The 16,985-nt window shown below is 39.9% G+C and overlaps 1 long non-coding RNA gene across 1 annotated transcript in view; it reads left to right on the forward strand.

The window, feature by feature from the left end:
- LOC105485336 (uncharacterized) overlaps positions 1–16,605 on the forward strand; it is a 125,285-nt gene extending 108,680 nt beyond the window's left edge. The window contains exons 4-7 of the long non-coding RNA XR_989498.3: positions 8,758–8,871; positions 9,436–9,595; positions 12,920–13,425; positions 16,191–16,605. This is a non-coding gene — a long non-coding RNA (uncharacterized lncRNA). The remainder of the gene's footprint in view (positions 1–8,757; positions 8,872–9,435; positions 9,596–12,919; positions 13,426–16,190) is intronic.
- Positions 16,606–16,985: the final 380 nt, after the last annotated feature.

Raw genomic sequence — 16,985 nt, forward strand, 5'->3', positions numbered from 1 at the left:
TGTCGCTCACAGTTATAATTCTATAAAATAAGTCCAAAAATAAAGCTCTGGCACACAGTGCTCTCTCACAGCTCACAGAAGGCAGCACCTAGGCTTGACGGTGGTGGATGGACGTGGGTTGTGTGTGGGAACCTCCCTGAATAAAGCGTCCTCTCCTTTGAGGCTTGAAGGCTGGGGAGGAATTAATCTGGTAGATGAAGAGAGGTGAGTTTTCTAGTGGAAGGAACCTCATATGCAAATTCACAGAAGCAAGCATCATCTTGGAATGATTGGCGTACAGCATAGTTAGGATAGCTGGGGTTTAGATCCATGCAAGAGTCATGAGAAAGAAGGCTTTGAATCAAGTTGAGGGATACGAGGGTGAAAAGCCTGGAGTAGGTGGAAAAGATATTGAACCATCTCCAGTACCAGGGGAGAGCCATTGAGGGGTGATAAATAGGACGGCAACGTGGGTGCATTGCGTGCTACGCCCTTCACACAGTTGTGTGGAGCATGGCTTGGAACTAGGACTGTCAGGACCAGTTAATTGACTGGAGCAAGTTAGACATGATGAGATGGTTGGGGATGTTTGAAGATACGTTGAAGGTAGAAATGACAGGTCTTTAACAAATTCACTGTGATGAGTGAGGAAGAAACAATGCTGATGTTTTTGGCTTAAGATGCTGAGTGGATACTGGTGCCTTCATGTGAAATAAGAAATTCATGCTGAGAAAGATGCTGAATTTAGGTTTGGGCTTGGCAGTGCCACCTGTGGGTCATCTGGTCAGGAAGAAAAGACATTCTGGGGAAGGGAAGGACACTGGTTGACCTTGAGAATGCTCAGGGTAGTTGAATGTATGTAAAAGGAATGAGATTCCGTGTCAGGAATCTTAGGAACACCAAAACTCAAGGAACAGACAGGCCAGGTGGGGCTATGCAGGAAACTGAGGACTTAAAGAAAAAAAAGGCAATAGAAAAAGTAGCTGGCCAGGTACAGTGGCACACACTTGTCATCCCTACACTTTGAGAGGCTAAGGTGGGAGGATCGCTTGAGCCCTGGAGTTTGAGACCAGCCTAGGAAACATAGTGAGAACCTGACTTTACAAAAAATAAAAATAATTGTCTGGGAGTGGTGTCACATCCCTTGTCGTCCCAGGTACCCGGGAGGCTGATGTGGGAGGATTGCTTCAGCCCAGGAGGTTGAGTCTACAGTAAGCCGTGATCGCTCCACTGCACTCCGGCCCAAGTGACAGAGCAAGACCCTGTTTCAAAAAAGAAAAAGAAGAAAGAAAAAAGAGTCAGGGGTTCCGGTTAAGGCAGTTTCAGGAATGGTATTCTCATCAGTGTCAAAGAAAGATAGAAGGTAACTTGCTTAGAGCCCATTGGGTTGGGCTACATAGAGGTCACTCGGAATCCCTAAAAAAATGGGTGGTAGCAGGGCCTGTCAGAAGGCAGTGGGATAAGGAGACTCTTGGGAGGGTGAGGATGGGAGGCAGGGAGTGCAGTGAGCTCTTTAAGAAGCCTTCCCCGAAAATGGAGAGCCCTAGAGGGAAAAGGGTGATGCTTAAAGCTGGGATTAAAGTTGGCATGCTTATCTGTTGAGCACGCAAGGCCAGCAGTGTTTTATGACTTCCTCTGAGCATTTATGGTTGCTGATGTTGTTATTTTTGATATATTATAATTGTTACCAAGACTGTATGGGACCATCAACCTTTGATAGACATAATATCAAAAGCATGAAAGGATGTAGACTTGATTGAAAACATTCAACATTTCAGTTTCTTTAAAACAAAAGGGACATTCCTCTCTCGGGTGGGAAAGTGGTTCATGGTCGGAGACAAGCAGCTGAGCAATGTGTGGGTGCAGTTTGTTTTGCGTGGGGGAACACAGAGGGACAAAGAGGTCAGCTCTGAATTGCACTGCAGGCGGCAAAATGGAAAGGACGTCGTTTTAAAACCGGCAAATGAACAGAATGAAAAGCAGGAGCGCAGCCCAGAGAGCAACTTCCTGCCTTGGCATGCTGAAAACTTTTAATTATAAACGTTTGCTCGGCTGTGGGAATGCTGTCAGATAGGAGGTTCAGCGGAAGCATCTTCACCTTAAGTGAAAGAGAAGTGGTTGCATGGTGGGCTTTGCAATCGTGGGCTCAATGTGCACACGTTAAAGAGAATGTTGCGTGGTCCTCTGCAGTGTATTTTCTTGCCAACCATTCTATAAGGCTATGCTGTTCATTATGTTCATTAGATCCATTAATATTCTTCTACTGATTTTCCAGATTCTAGTTAATAATGCAGTGTTCTTCCTAACCCAGTAACTTTTCAGACTTAACAGCAGCCATTGAGAAGTTTGACACATAAAATGCAGCAGAAATGTTGAATGAAACTTAATATATTCATAAGAATATGGAATAAAAAAGAGGAGAAGCAATCAGACATGGTAACATGAATCCCCACATCATTTTTATTTGTATTTTTACTTGCATTATTTAATTAAAAGCCTTTAAAGGAAGCATCTATGGACTATTCAGACCTATAGTTATTAAAAGTGTCCAGAGAATCAGCATTCATTTGCTGAGTGAGATTTAAATACTCCAAAGAAGAGCGTTAATTCCAGGTCCTGGGGATGGATTTGGAAGCAGACTCAAAGGATAATTCTTGCCCTGTTACTTATATTCTCTCTCTTAATTAGTTTATGGCTAAAATGGGCAAACCACTACCTGCTTTACAAGGATGACACAAAATGTAAATCAAAATGAATATTTGTGTATTTCTTCTGAAACGAGGGATGAAGGTTGCTGATTTTGTAAAGTTTCACTGCAGAAACACACTGCAGAGACTGTTTCTGCATATCCATAGGGTTCAGGAATGTTGTTGGTGATTCATCATCCTACTAAGTTGGACAATAATTATCTTTAAAAGTCTATGGTTACAGACTTAACAAATGACTATTTAGACATATTGAATGTAATTATTTGATTACATACAGTATCTTCTTAAAATTAGATTGAGCCATCTGAAATTGTCATTTGTATAGGTCCAAAAAGTCAAATATTGGCAATTTCAGATGGTTCAACCTAATACAAAAGCTACATTCATCTAAGAAACAAACTACATTTCAAATCATAACATGCAAACAGAAGTGGTGGGTTTATATGCATTCTCCTGCAAGCCATTGGTTTGAATAGCATGCTCTCAACATGGAGTTAGGTTTTTCCTGTTGCTTTAAAATGCTTGACAGAATTTGTTTTAAATTATTGTGCAATCCCTTCATAAATTGGGAAGTGATGGGGAATTTTTTCAGGTGGAGCTATAGGTAGATCCGGTGAACATATTTCAGAATATACCAGCAAAACTGGTTGAGTTAGTTGAAACCCATGGTGATATTTACTTTTAAGTTGAAAATGGCTCTTAGAGTGATGCCGGTTTCAAAAAAAAAAAAAAAAAAAAAAAAAACAGAAAAAAAACCCCACAAACAAACAAAAAAACCCAGTGTTTGAAAAGCCTTATCTAAATAGACACTGTCTCTTTTGAGAAATACTATTATCGTTTATTCATTAAATAGAACAAATCAAGTTCCAAATGCCATATTGAAATTGCTGTGCATTTGTTGTTTTTTATTACAAGAATAAAAGAGTCTAGCTTTTCTTTCTCTTTTCCTTTGAGTGTTGTTTTATAAAGGAAGTCAGGCATTATTTTGTTGATAATTAAAGACTGTGTACTAAAGCACAATTTGAATAAGCAACTTTAATTAATCAAGGAAAAAAACCCAGCAACCTTCTACACCCATATTTCGGTTTCTGAGAGTGAGTAAAAAGGGTTTTCTTTTTTTCCCCTTTGAGGTTAGAAGCAGGTCAGGTCGGTAATTGGAGCTGGCTAGTCATCAGCTGGTTTGACCTGCTAGGCTAAAATGTTCTTTACTACAGGAAAGCGTAATCAGAAAACCAGATGTATCCTCATCCTGAGACTGGAGCATAATGAAAAGCAGGCAGTCCATTTATTTTCTCCAAGCCTTTCAGATTTTCGTTCAGCCATTTGGGGTTTGACTTTGCACTGGGCTGAGGAACTGCAGTGGGAGGCATTATTTAACTGGATCACAATCCAGAGATGTCCGAATTGAGACTCAAATGCTTGTATTGTCTTGGATCTCCTATTTCCTTCAAAAGTTGATTGCTATTATGTGTTTTTGCCTGAAAACAAAGAATGAACTACAGATTTCAAGTAAATAGCTAGGAGACCATTCATTACAGGCTTATCCTGATTATAAGAACATTCTCCTGAGTTCCTATATATCGTGTATCTGGGATTGAATGAGGAATAGGAGAGCATATCCTTCTGAAGGTGGAGGAAGGGTTACATACAGTTTGAACAGGCGTATTCCATATAACTCTTATTTTCGTAACACAAACTACCTTATTCTGTATTCAACCCTGTACATTTGTTTGTCCTACTTTCATCCTAAAGCTTCTCAGATGCTTCCTAGCCCAGTTCCATTATTGAAATTCACACACATGTGCTAGTTTTCATTAAAAAAGAAGTCACCTATGAACATATGTGTGCATGTACCTTTGTAATAGAATTATTGATATTCCTTTGGGTATATACCCAGTAATGAGATTGCTGAATCAAATGGTATTTCTGGTTCTAGATCTTGGAGGAATCACCACGCCATCTTCCACAATGGTGGAACTAATTTGCATTCCCACCAACAGTATAAAAATGTTTCTATTTCTCCACAACCTTGTCTGCATCTGTTGTTTCTTGAGTTTTTAATAATTGCCATTCTGACTGGTGTGAGATGGTATCTCATTGTGGTTTTGATTTGCATTTCTCTAATGATCAGTGGTGTTGAGCTTTTTTTCATGTGTTTGTTGTTCGTGTGAATGTCTTCTTTTGAGAAGTGTCTGTTCATGTCCTTTGCCTACTTTTTAATGGGGGTGTTTGTGGTATATATACACGGTGGAATACTATGCAGCCATAAAAAGGGATGAGATCATGTCCTTTGCAGGGACATGGATGGAGCCAGAAGCCATTATCCTTAGCAAATTAATGTAGAAACATAAAACCAAACACTGTATGTTCTCACTTATAAGTGGTAGCTGAACAATGAGAACACATGGTCACAGGTAGGGGAGCAACGCACACTGGGGCCTGTCAGGGGTAGGGTAGGGGGAAGGAGAGCTTTAGGAAAAATAGCTAATGCATGCTGGGCTTAATACCCAGGTGATGTGTTGATAGGTGCAGCAAACCACCATAGCACACGTTTACCTATGTAACAAACCTCCACATCCTGCACATGTACAGGGACTTAAAATGCAAATAAAAATTTAAAAAAAGAAGTCAACTAAAATGTAGTGATTTTTAAACCCAACTTTTGTAGACATAATTGTGTAGATCATGATACTGCTGGAACACTTTTAAGACAAGCTTGAACTGGTTTTTGAACATTAGGTGGTCAAAAGCTCTCTCTAACAGTGACAAAGATATTTATTGGAAACATAGATGAATAAAGAAAAAAATTCAATTTACACGACTCTTAGTCTTCTGATAGATGTTTTTAAGGACCACAATGAAGAAGGAATCTTCCCCACAAACTGCAGAAAAGACTGTTTAGACTTCTGAAAGGCCATACCATGTAGAATAAAAGGGTCAATACTGTTCTTTTACCTCTTCTAAGTAGTTTTCAAGGAAGTTAGGTCAGGAAATGATTTGGAAGAATCAAAGTGCTTAAGTACTTTATATACATATGAGTCAAAACTGGAATTATGCCTAGGGTACAGAAAAGAAACATTGCATTCTTTAGCTTCTGATTTTAATTCAGTGAAGGTGTTGAAGGAAATAAGGAATGTCTGGTAGAATCTATTCTTTTATGTGGCTTGGATATAGTTTAAAAGAATCAGGAGAGGGAGATGAGATATAACAATCCATATTAGGGATCCTTAAAAATAGTTGTGGAAGACATGTATTTTCTGAATCATCTCAGTGACACATTGCAAACCCTTAGTTATTGGAATGCTTTAAATACAACAGATGAGTTTATTATTTGTACATACAGTAGATATGTGATCCTCAAAAGGTTGGTATAATTTATCTCACCTTTTCAAACGTCTTGTCCCAGGAATTGTTCCAGGACATACAAAAGAGAAAAAACTGAGGAGAGTTTAAAAACCTCCATTCTTATCTCCCATCTTGAGCCAAGATGGTAGGTGCTTTTCCCAGATCCAAGATTGTAGAGGGAGTTCTCTTCTCTGGCTGAAGTTATCTTCTTGGGATCATTTCAGATGTTAGTCACAAAATAAAATAATTTGTGCTGGATTTCATATAACAGTGTAGCACTTTATTCTATGAAGTTATTCTACTGTGAGAAAAAAATGGAAGTGCTTTGGATCCGTGTTCCCCGTGTGACGTCTGCAATGAACGAAAGGAGAGAAGAAGTGAAAGAGCCTCGCTGATAGATTTTTGGTGATGTCCATTCTTCTTCCTTCCTCCTGAGTGAGTGAGTGCAGCGTCTCTCACAGATACCCACTCATCCAATCTGAGAGTGAGCGAGTGCAGCGTCTCTCACAGATACCCACTCTTCCAATCTGACGTTTCTCTTCTCAGCTTCACTTCCTCTTTTGTTCTCTTTGATTTTTCTGCTTTCTCTTTTGAAATTCTTGCACCCCCGCCCCAATTTTTCCAAGATTTAAAACCACTGACAGGTGGGAAGGAATGGGTAAGATTTCAGTAGCTGTGGTTGGGAATCCCTTATGAACTTAAGAACTGCACAAGTAAATAGGGCGTGTCCCAGAGAGACACTGAAGTTAGTATGCTTGGGCCTATCCTAAGGAATTAAAAAAGGAAGTCAACTCTTTGCTAGAATAAAGTTCTCTATAGTTTCTTTTTAAAAAATGTTTATAATATATTTTACTGAAACGAATATATCTAAAACATTGTTATCATTCTATACTTTCTTGCTTGAAACACTGATTTGACTGCTGGTCATTTTGGTTTTTTGTCTTGTCAAAAGTATGTTAAGAAAAGGAAAGAAATGAAAGGATAGGAAAATAGCAAAAATGGCTGTGAAAAAGGCAGAGACACTAGAATGAGCATGTTGAGTAGAATTCTCATTTCTTGTCAGTCTTTTCCAGCCTTACTCTCTGTGCTGAATCATATCTTTTTTTGACTTGGCTTTGGGAAAAATGGTCATCTGATGAAACTTTTCTTTAATGCACTGATCAATTATGTTTCTCCTCACATAGGCATTCTTCCTCTCTCCCCTCTGGACGTAAACTCCACATATTTCCGATTTCTTTGTTTCTTTTTCACCCCCATCAACAAGGTGCCTGTTCTAGATTCCATTCTCTCAAGGTTCTGCTTGCTGTGGTGACCACTAAAACCTGATGCAATGAATTCAGGGTAACATGGGCACAGAAAGTTAGATCCCTGATTCAAATCTAACCTACAGAAAACTGACAATGGAGTGCTTCTTATGTCTTTGTCAAATAGTAGTGAAGACTATCCTGTAACTTGTATGACTGTGATCGTCTTCATTTTTTTTTCCACCCCAAGACAAGAGTCTTGCTCTGTCACCCAGGCTAGAGAGCAGTGACAAAATCTCAGCTGACTGCAACCTCCACCTCCTGGGTTCAAGCAATTCTCTTGCCTCAGCCTCCTGAGTAACTGGCATTAAAGGCACACACCACCATGCCTGGCTAATTTTTGTACTTTTAGTGGAGATGGGGTTTCACCATATTGGTCAGGCTGGTCTCAAACTCCTGACCTCGGCCTCCCAAAATGCTGGCATTAGAGGCGTGAGTCCCCATGCCTGGCCTTGTCTTCAAATTTTACCCTGTAGACTACGAACTTGTGCTACCATGATTTTAATTCACCTTGTCCTTTTAACATTTTTATTTCTTCCTTTCTTAAATTTTTTTTTAACTACTTTCATCCCACTGACTAAAGCCCACTTTGTTGAAAGGACATAAAAAAAATGAGACTAAGTCATTTAAAAGGTTTTCTATTTTTTAATCTAAAACTGCATATTCTACTTAATGTAGAATTTAGATCTCTAAAATAAAACAAAATATGGCAGACATATATTCATGCATTTTAAGTGGAAGCTAAACTCTATTTCTTAGAGAAAAAAATATATAAATTATGCTGAGAGCAAATCTAGGCATGTCTTTCAAGATTTGCCTGTTTGAAAATGTTACAATGATCTTAAAACTGAATGTTTTATGTTAACTGCAAATACATTTTAAATCCAGTCACTCTGAGTCAGACTAAATGTTCTTCTCCTTAAGGATGTAAATTTCATTCTTGGGATTTTGTTAAGTAATTAATTTTGATATCAGTGTATATGCTTAGAATCAAACAATATCTTGGAAAAAAGCGTATTACAAATTTAAAGAATGACCAAGTAGAAATAAAAATGAGAAAAAAAAGAAGATTCAGTATTATAATGGTGTGTGACTGCATCCTTGTTAATTTCATGGAGGAGTAATTTTTATCAGTTTATGAAAAATAGACATTTTAATATCTCATACAGAAAAAAACAAATCTACAAAGCAAAGTTCTTTGCTTTAAGATGCATGTTTAGAAATTAAAATCATAAAATATTGAGCTAAGAGAATATTTAATCTGAGTGTAAAACGCTCCTTTAAAGCCAGTGCACAGAAGGGTGAAGACGAGTCACAGACTAGAACGTATTTGTATGACTTTTTTGGAGTGGAGGTGGTAGTTGCGTTTTCTAATTGGATACGTAGTCATTTTTACTTTATCTTATTTATTCTCCTTCCAGAATAGTACCAGGAAATTATGTTTTGGCTTCACTTCTGAATCAACAATGATGGTCGCCATCTGCAGAGGATGAGGGAGAAGGAACAGTTTAGCATGAGTATCAGCATTTCTGAGAGTAATTATGTGTTTTTAATTGACACAGTTTATATATATGTATATATATAATTTTATTATATCGACCTATATAAAATTATATGTAATTAGTATATATAATTTTAATTGATAAAGGTACAAATATATAGAGAGAGGTATTATATTACTGTGAAAAGAGAAGGTGTAAAAGCACCACAAACTAAATGATAAATGCTTTTGATATATACAAAATAAACATGGAAATGTTTACAAAGAGAATTAAATGTAAAAATGATATGAAAGAAATTAGGAAAAAAAAAGAAAGAATGAGGAAGGCATCATTGCATATTGATAGGTTAGGGAGTTTGAAGGTACTAGAACTTAAATTCTATTAAGCTTTCTCTATTTCTCTATGCTTTATTTCCCTGAGAAAGGGGATCTTAATATTTACCATATTTCCTTAGTTGATGTCTGATATTTAGCCACTTGTATTAATACCACTTTTGATTCAGATGACTTATTATTATTATTAACCATACTGCAATCCACGTGTGCAATATGTGGTGTCTTGCCTGTGTCTTCTCATTCTTGCTATCAATTCCTCCAGGTTCAGTTTCTTTGAAAACCACAGAAGGGAAAATGCAGTGGAGAACTTGTGAACAACTGGGTCAGGAAAAACTGCGGCTGCTTTTCAGGGCTCTGATCTAGGAACCCCAGATGCAAAGACATGCTGGCGTCCTCTTGCTCAGCCATTCACCAGGAAACAGGTGAGCCAGCTCACTTCATCAACCTCCGTGTGCAATGTAGCTCAACAAATAACTGATTGACAATCCTTTATAAATATTAACATGGTGCAAAAGTAATGGCAAAAACCACAATTACTTTTGTATTTGTGTACTAATACTATTGGCTGTGTTGTCACATGCGTGCATTTGGATTTACTGAGGCACTGTTTCAGAGGGTATTATCTGGACTTGTTATACATTTTGACTCACTAAGAGTAATATTCCTAATGTACTTGTTTTTTTTTTTTTTTGGCATAGAAACACTATGTTGAGTCTTATTTTAATGTTTCAAGGTTTCAAAATTTTTCAGTTTGCTAAGCAGGTATGTGTATAGAACTTCTCCTAGGGGGAAGAGGAAGACACGATTGAATGAGTTGAAGACAAGAGTTGAGCTATTACGTGTGTTGTGCCTTTGCAATATGGATATAATCTATTACTTTTTTTTTTTTAAACAAAACCCCAAAACTAATTCAGACAGATAAGTATGGTTCTTCAAATACCTTCCTTAATATTTAGAATTTCTTTAATGATTGATGTTACTCAAATATGCTACAACTCTTCTCGCGGAATTACTCTTGGAGTCATTTTAGGAACTAAAAACATAATCCATCTATTTCTTTTGGGCACAGCAATTATTTTGACCAAATAATATTATGCAGCTGGATTATTCACCCTTAGTCACCAAACTTGGCTCTGAATAGCCATTGCCTTTCCCCCCCCCCCCGCATCCAGAAATAAAGGCCACATACAAAGTCTGAAGATTGTTTACCAATGACACAATTCCAAAGAAAAGCTTAGAAAATGATTCACAAAAGGAATTTCAAACATGGAAGTGTTTGAGTGATGGCGGTGTCACAGGAATGATGTTGTCACGAAGCCACAGTGTGAAGGTGCATACAGTAGCCACATGCTGGGCATGCTGGATTATGTGTGTATGGGCAGGTGAATTCTTCAAACAGGGAGTGGAAAAGCAGAATTCAGGGACTTGTTGCACACTACTCTGTAGGCCGGTGCCCGGATACCTAGTGTGGCCAGATGTTAGACTCCAACCCTGAGATTCTGCAGCAGGGACCCCAGCACTGGTGGGTATCACTTGAGCTGCTCCAGTCTCTCTACTGGGGTGATCAGGGTACTGGGGCCAAGGACTTGTGGTGGCAGAAACTGGTTTCAGCTGCAAGCTCACACCTTGACCCATACTTGAATGCCTAAGCACTAGTCCATAATGACTTCCGTGGGCTTCTTGAAGAGGCCAGTCTGAAAGGAGTTGGCCTTCAACAGTTTACCTCCCTATGAGCTGTATCCTAAATATCTCTTGGAACGAAACAGCATGGACCCATCTCTATCAGATCTACCACCCACTAAGAATGGGTACTAGATAGAGTGACAAAGTCCTGAATCCAACTATACGTGGTTTTGTGACTTTGAATAAATCACTAGACCTGCCTGAGTTACAGTTCCTTAATTTTTAATGTGCAAAATAATTCTAGACTTGTTTTACCTTTGCAGTGTTATTATATTCTCTCCATATGACTAAGTGCCTGGAGAGTCTTCATACTGTGGCCCATTATTTTGGAAATTTATTTGAGATTAAAAACAGAGACTTTTAACTTAAATGCAGCATCTAACACATCATTTACCTACACAATAACTGCCCAGAATGTGTAAAATCAACCTACATAAAAATTAGGACACTGTTGTTCATCGTGGTAGCAATTTAAATGTTATGAGGCTTTTTTGGTTTGGTTTTTATATAAATTCCTATCTCATAATCCCTTTAGATTATCAAATAGTTGAAGAAATATTTCATTCATAAAAGCTCATAGTAGGCTTAAATGAGTTACAGGCACATCTTATATATGTGTACTCTGGCCAGATAAGCTTTGTTTTTTCAAAGATTCAATTTTAATAAGCCTTTTATAGAACTTGCTATTTCTGCAGTGACTTTCTCCACACGTCATGTAGATTGGTATTTTTTTCTTCAAGTATGCCTGGATCGTACACCCTGACATACTCATAAACTAAATGCAGAAATGGCACTGTAGAAATAATTATTTCATGCACAACATCCTCAAGTTCTTTCCACTGTTTAACCTCAGACACATTGTTCTCATTTCCACTCTTCACAGGACATTTGTTCTTTTCACTGTTCTCTACTTTAAGTGGATGAGGTTCATCTGGTTTGTTGATGTTATGAAATATGGAATTCTCATATCAATGGTTCCAAAATTATATGGGAATACTTTACATCGTGTCTTTGCCATGATGCAGCATTACCTGGCATCATATAGAATGAGTTAACATGATATTAAATTACTCCTTTTTATGTCATTCACATTTTTTATTTTCTGAGGACCTTTGTCTTACTTGCTCTCTACGAAGTGTGCAACTATGACACTGAGACAAGAAATCTCATTGTGTTTATTTGGAGTTTGATCTTTATATAAAATTATGTATATCGGTGTATTTACTTCAGGGTTTGAGAGAAGGGATGCTAGACAGTGGCATCGGAGGAAGTTCAATTATTTTGTGTTTGTTTGGCCCATCTAGTGAGATAAAACAGGTCAACAGATATAAAATAAACCTTCTGAAAATGACCTGAGCCTTTGCAAATAATGTCAGTTGACTTTTCCAGAATATTAATTTTGCTGCCCGAGATCATGAGGGTCAGGAATTCTTGAGCTAAGTGAAAACAAGCAGATGATTTCAGTTAAATTCTAATTTTAACCAACTATGACCTAGTATACATAGAGATGGCCACGCCTTCACCTTAGAGCCAAAGATTTATTGTAACTGCTCTCGTTTGGTTGTAACTGCTCTTGTTTGATTTTTCCTTATTCTTTTAAAGTCCTGATATTTACTAAAGTATTCAAAACTGGAATGGTGGTTCTCAGACTGATTGTACATTGAAGTCACACATCGAATCAGCGTAGAGAGAGGCTCTGTATGATTAAAACAAGACTACTGGGTCCCGCCCCAACTTTTCCGATTTTGTGTGCATGGGGTGGGGCCAAGGCTTTGCATTTCTAAGCAGTTCCCAGTTGATGCTGAGGCTGGTGGTCTAAGGAACACCCTCCAAGAAGCACTGGGGTGGACTACAGCAAGGAGAAAGAGGGAAAGTCATGGGCAGCATCATCACCCCCCAGTGCACGTGCCGTTGCCAATTTTCATGAAATTTAAAATAAGATTCACACCAGGAGCTAGATTTAAATCTAAATCAGAATTGAAGGATGCAGATCTTAAAAACTATAGGCTCTTGAGAATACTTCCTCTTCTTTTCATCTCTTCCTCATAATCCTTCATACTTAGGGCTGCTGCTCAGTGAATACTGCAGAACTATAGACCAGAGACTCAGAGCCGGAAAGGAGAAGTAAGCAAAACATTTGCACGAGCCTGCTCCGGAGAGGATGAGGGACTCGAGTTTTGGAAAGAATCGGGGGCTAGGATCCGGCACACCAGGCTTTCAGCGTGGACTCCTACACTTAACAATTTTGAAACGTTAAGAGACACAGCAAGACACCCCCACATCCTCTTAGGAAGGAAATAAGCTTGCCTATTGCAGGTTCAGCTGCAACATCAGCACCTAAAGCAGCAAGTGCAGATGTACAAAATGAGCCTCTGAAGGACCCACAGGGCTTGTGAGACTGCAGTGCAGCTTACATTCATTTCCATATCTGGAGAGAAAAAAGGTTTCCATTAGGCACCCAGTGTCTACAATGGACATGAAGAAGAGTCTCACAGGCATGCATTGCTACCATCCCTCTAGAGAAGAGACGCACATTGGCCGAGGGACTCCTGAGCACCTGACTTCCTTGGTAAGAGCCTCTCAAGTGCAATGGCAATGGGCGGAGCTTAGCCAAATAATCTCCTAGTAGCAGAAGTTGTCCCTTCTGTGAGATGCACATCTCAGCACACCTTTGCCTGATGTCATTTAAATGCTCAGTACTCTCACTCCTTGGTGATTAGTCTGTGCTCACAAGAAGATTCTGATTGTAGGTTGGCTTCCCCTGGGAAGGTCTGCCAATTTAATGTGTTTTGGTTCCTGCGACAGTAAATTCTCATAGTTAATGAATAAGTTGGCTTAGTATATGGGGAGAAAGAGCTGCACACACTACTTTGAATATCAGGTCCTTATGCAGTCAGTCTTTCGGGTATCTCAACAAAGAGGCTCCTGATGGTGATTTGATTTGTCCTATGGCTTAACCTTCGGGACAGAATGTCTTGGTCCTGCTAACTGAGGCTGTGTGACAGCTTTATTTCTCTGAAATTATTACACTGGCATTCTCGCTCTACACTTTAGTCTAATGAGTTTGGAAAATGCGCCTGGAAAATGTGCCTCTGTCCCTGAGCAGCAGCTTGTAAAGTGGGGCCAGCTCTGGGACCCTGGCAAATCCTTCAGCTCCGTAATGCTGCTGCACGGGGCCTTGGGGAGCTGGGCTGCCAGCCTGGGTCTTCCGTGGCAATAACCACGTGTCGCTGTGAGGTGGTGCCCAGCATTTAGTTTTCACCTGTACTATTGTTATAGTACAAATTGCTCATCCTCCCTGGGAGGCTCAGATAATGGGTCTGATGTCCGTTCTGACATGGAATTTAATAAACTTCCTAATCTAATGCAAGTTTTTGTTAAAAATAATCTCAAGGGAGAAAATGCCCATATTTAATAGACTAAAGTTTTCTGCCAGCATGTGACTTACAGACTCTTGTTTGCCTGTGAGTTCACTGCAGTCATTTCTTCAGCATCCACCAAAGCACTGCCTTTGCCCTTCGTGGTCCCCAGATCTCCATTTCTTTGTCTCCCTCGCTTCTCCCCATCAGAGCAGGCTTTGTGAGAAGGTGACTCCTCCAGGCACGCAGGGCCTCTGCTCCCAGAATGACCTGGTCCTTCCCTAACCCTCTACTGTCACTGTCTAGGGCTTAACTGAAGCCCCTAAATGGCCAATTTATTAGCTGATGACTCCAAAATCTATATCCTGATTCCAAAAGTCACTCCTAAACTCCAGGTGGAGTTGAGACAATTGTCTCCAAGCCATCGCTACCTTGATGGTAGCATTTCTCAGCTGAAAGATATTTTGCAACTCAGTTAAAGGAGACCTCACTTATTCAGCATTCAAACCAGAAACCTTGGGTTTCTCTCTCTCGTCCTTCCTTTCCGGTCAGGCATTTAGTCCCTTATTCAGACCATTCAGCCTCCTAAGGCACCATTTCTTCTGTGAATGTGTAACACTTCCACCTGGCCTATTCTTCTCTGTGGTCACTTACTCCTGCTGTTTCTGTCCATCCATGTTCCCAACCTCACTCTGCTACATCCTCTCCTGTTTAAAATGCACCAGAAAGAAATCCATGCTTTCTATGGCAGACAGATGTCCACGTGGGCCCCTCGCTTGGAATTCTGGCCTAATCCCTTCACATGGGTCTTCCAGCTCAAGCATTACGAAACTAATGGTAAATGTTCTGAAAGGTTCATGCTACCAGGACCCTGAGCCTTTTCAAATGCTGCTCCTAAAGTCTGGGATCTCTAGCTTCCTATCAAGTGCATGGCCCTGTTCTATATGTTACTCTAGACCGGGGTGCCCAATCTTTTGGCTCCCCTGGGCCACACTGCAAGAAGAAAAATTGTCGGCCGGGCGTGGTGGCTCAAGCCTGTAATCCTAGCACTGTGGGAGACCGAGACGGGCAGATCATGAGGTCAGGAGATCGAGACCATCCTGGCTAACATGGTGAAACCCCGTCTCTACTACAAAAATACAAAAAAAAAAAAACTAGCCGGACGAGGTGGCGGGCACCTGTAGTCCCAGCTACTCAGGAGGCTGAGGCAGGAGAATGGCCTAAACCCATGAGCCGAGATCCGGCCCCTGCACTCCAGCCTGGGCCACAGAGCGAGACTCCATCTCAAAAAAAAAAAAAAAAAGAAGAAAAAATGTCTTGGGCCACACATAAAATCCACTGACACTAACAATAGCCGGTGAACTAAAAAAAAAAAAAAAAATTGCAAAAAATTCTCATAATGTTTTAAGAAAGTTTACGAATTTGTGTTGGACTGCATTCAAAGCCATCCTGGGCTGCATGTGACCTGCAGCCATGGGTTGGGCACACTTGCTCTAGACAGAGGCTAAATACGGCTCCCTGCAAAGCCTTCTCTGACCTTTGCAGGTGATGTGCTTCCACCTCTGCGCTCATAGCTATGAACACAGGTTCGTAATTTTATCAGAGAACTTCTCTCATGGTACTGCTCTTGTGTCTTCTCCCCTAGGAAGAGATATCTTTGAAGGTGGAGAGTTAGCTGGATTTATTCCTCTTCTCAAGTGCCAGCCCGTTGAAGGTGCTTGAGGAATGCTTATGGGCTGAAGGGAGAACCAGTGTTATGAACTGAATGTTTGTGCTCACCCCCCACAAAAGAATGTATATACTGAAGCCCTAATCACCAATGTGACTGGATTTGAGGTTAGGACCTCAGGAGGTGATTAAGGTTAGATGAAGTCATAGGGTGGGGAGCTAATGTGTTAGGATTAGTGCTCTTATAAAGAGAAACAACAGAGTGCTCTCTCACTCTCTCTTTCTCTCTTTCTCTCTCTTTGCCAAGTGGCTATATACCAGCTAGGAAGAGGACCCTCATCAGGATATGATTAAGGTTGCCAAAGACCTTGATCTTGGACTTCTCATCCTCCAGAACAGTGAGAAATATATTTCTGTTTTCTAAGCCCACCATACATGATATTTTGTTATGATACACCAAGGTGATTAAGACAAGGTGGTTATGAATACACATGCCATTATACTGGGAACAGCTTGTACTGTGGATGAGCAAATTGCAATTTAATCTTAGACTAGGTGCATTGCTCTCTGTGCCTCAGTGTTCTCTTCTGTACAATGGGTATAATAACAAAACTCACATCAAAGGATTGTAGTGAGGATGAAGTAAAATAGTATGGGTAAATTTGCTTAGATTGCTTAGAACAATGGCTGGTACTTAGTTAGCATGCCATAACTATCAGTTATCATTGTTATGACCTATAGATATTCCTACAGAAAGCTAGAATACAATCATTTAATGCAAGAAAAGCCATTTAAGAATGGCATTGCTTTTATTTTTTCTTCCCTGACTGTTCAACAGATCTCTATTGACACACACTACATGCTGTGCACTGTTTTAACTGCTGGATACGGAGCAGAGAAAAGCCCAACAAAGCCATGTCCCATGGGCAGAGGCTTATACTTTAGTGGAGCAACAAGCAATATGAAAACCTAAGTACAATGAGAAAAAAGGGGTAAAAAGTGTCAGCTGGAGGGTCCCATTCTTTCTGGTCCTGGAAGGACAGGTCTGGTGAGCCGGGAGCCCCTGGGAAAGGCAGCTGCTCCACAGGGGAGGCGGGCACAC

The sequence above is a fragment of the Macaca nemestrina genome, chromosome 16, assembly GCF_043159975.1.
Source record: "Macaca nemestrina isolate mMacNem1 chromosome 16, mMacNem.hap1, whole genome shotgun sequence".
NCBI classification, from domain to species: domain Eukaryota; kingdom Metazoa; phylum Chordata; class Mammalia; order Primates; family Cercopithecidae; genus Macaca; species Macaca nemestrina.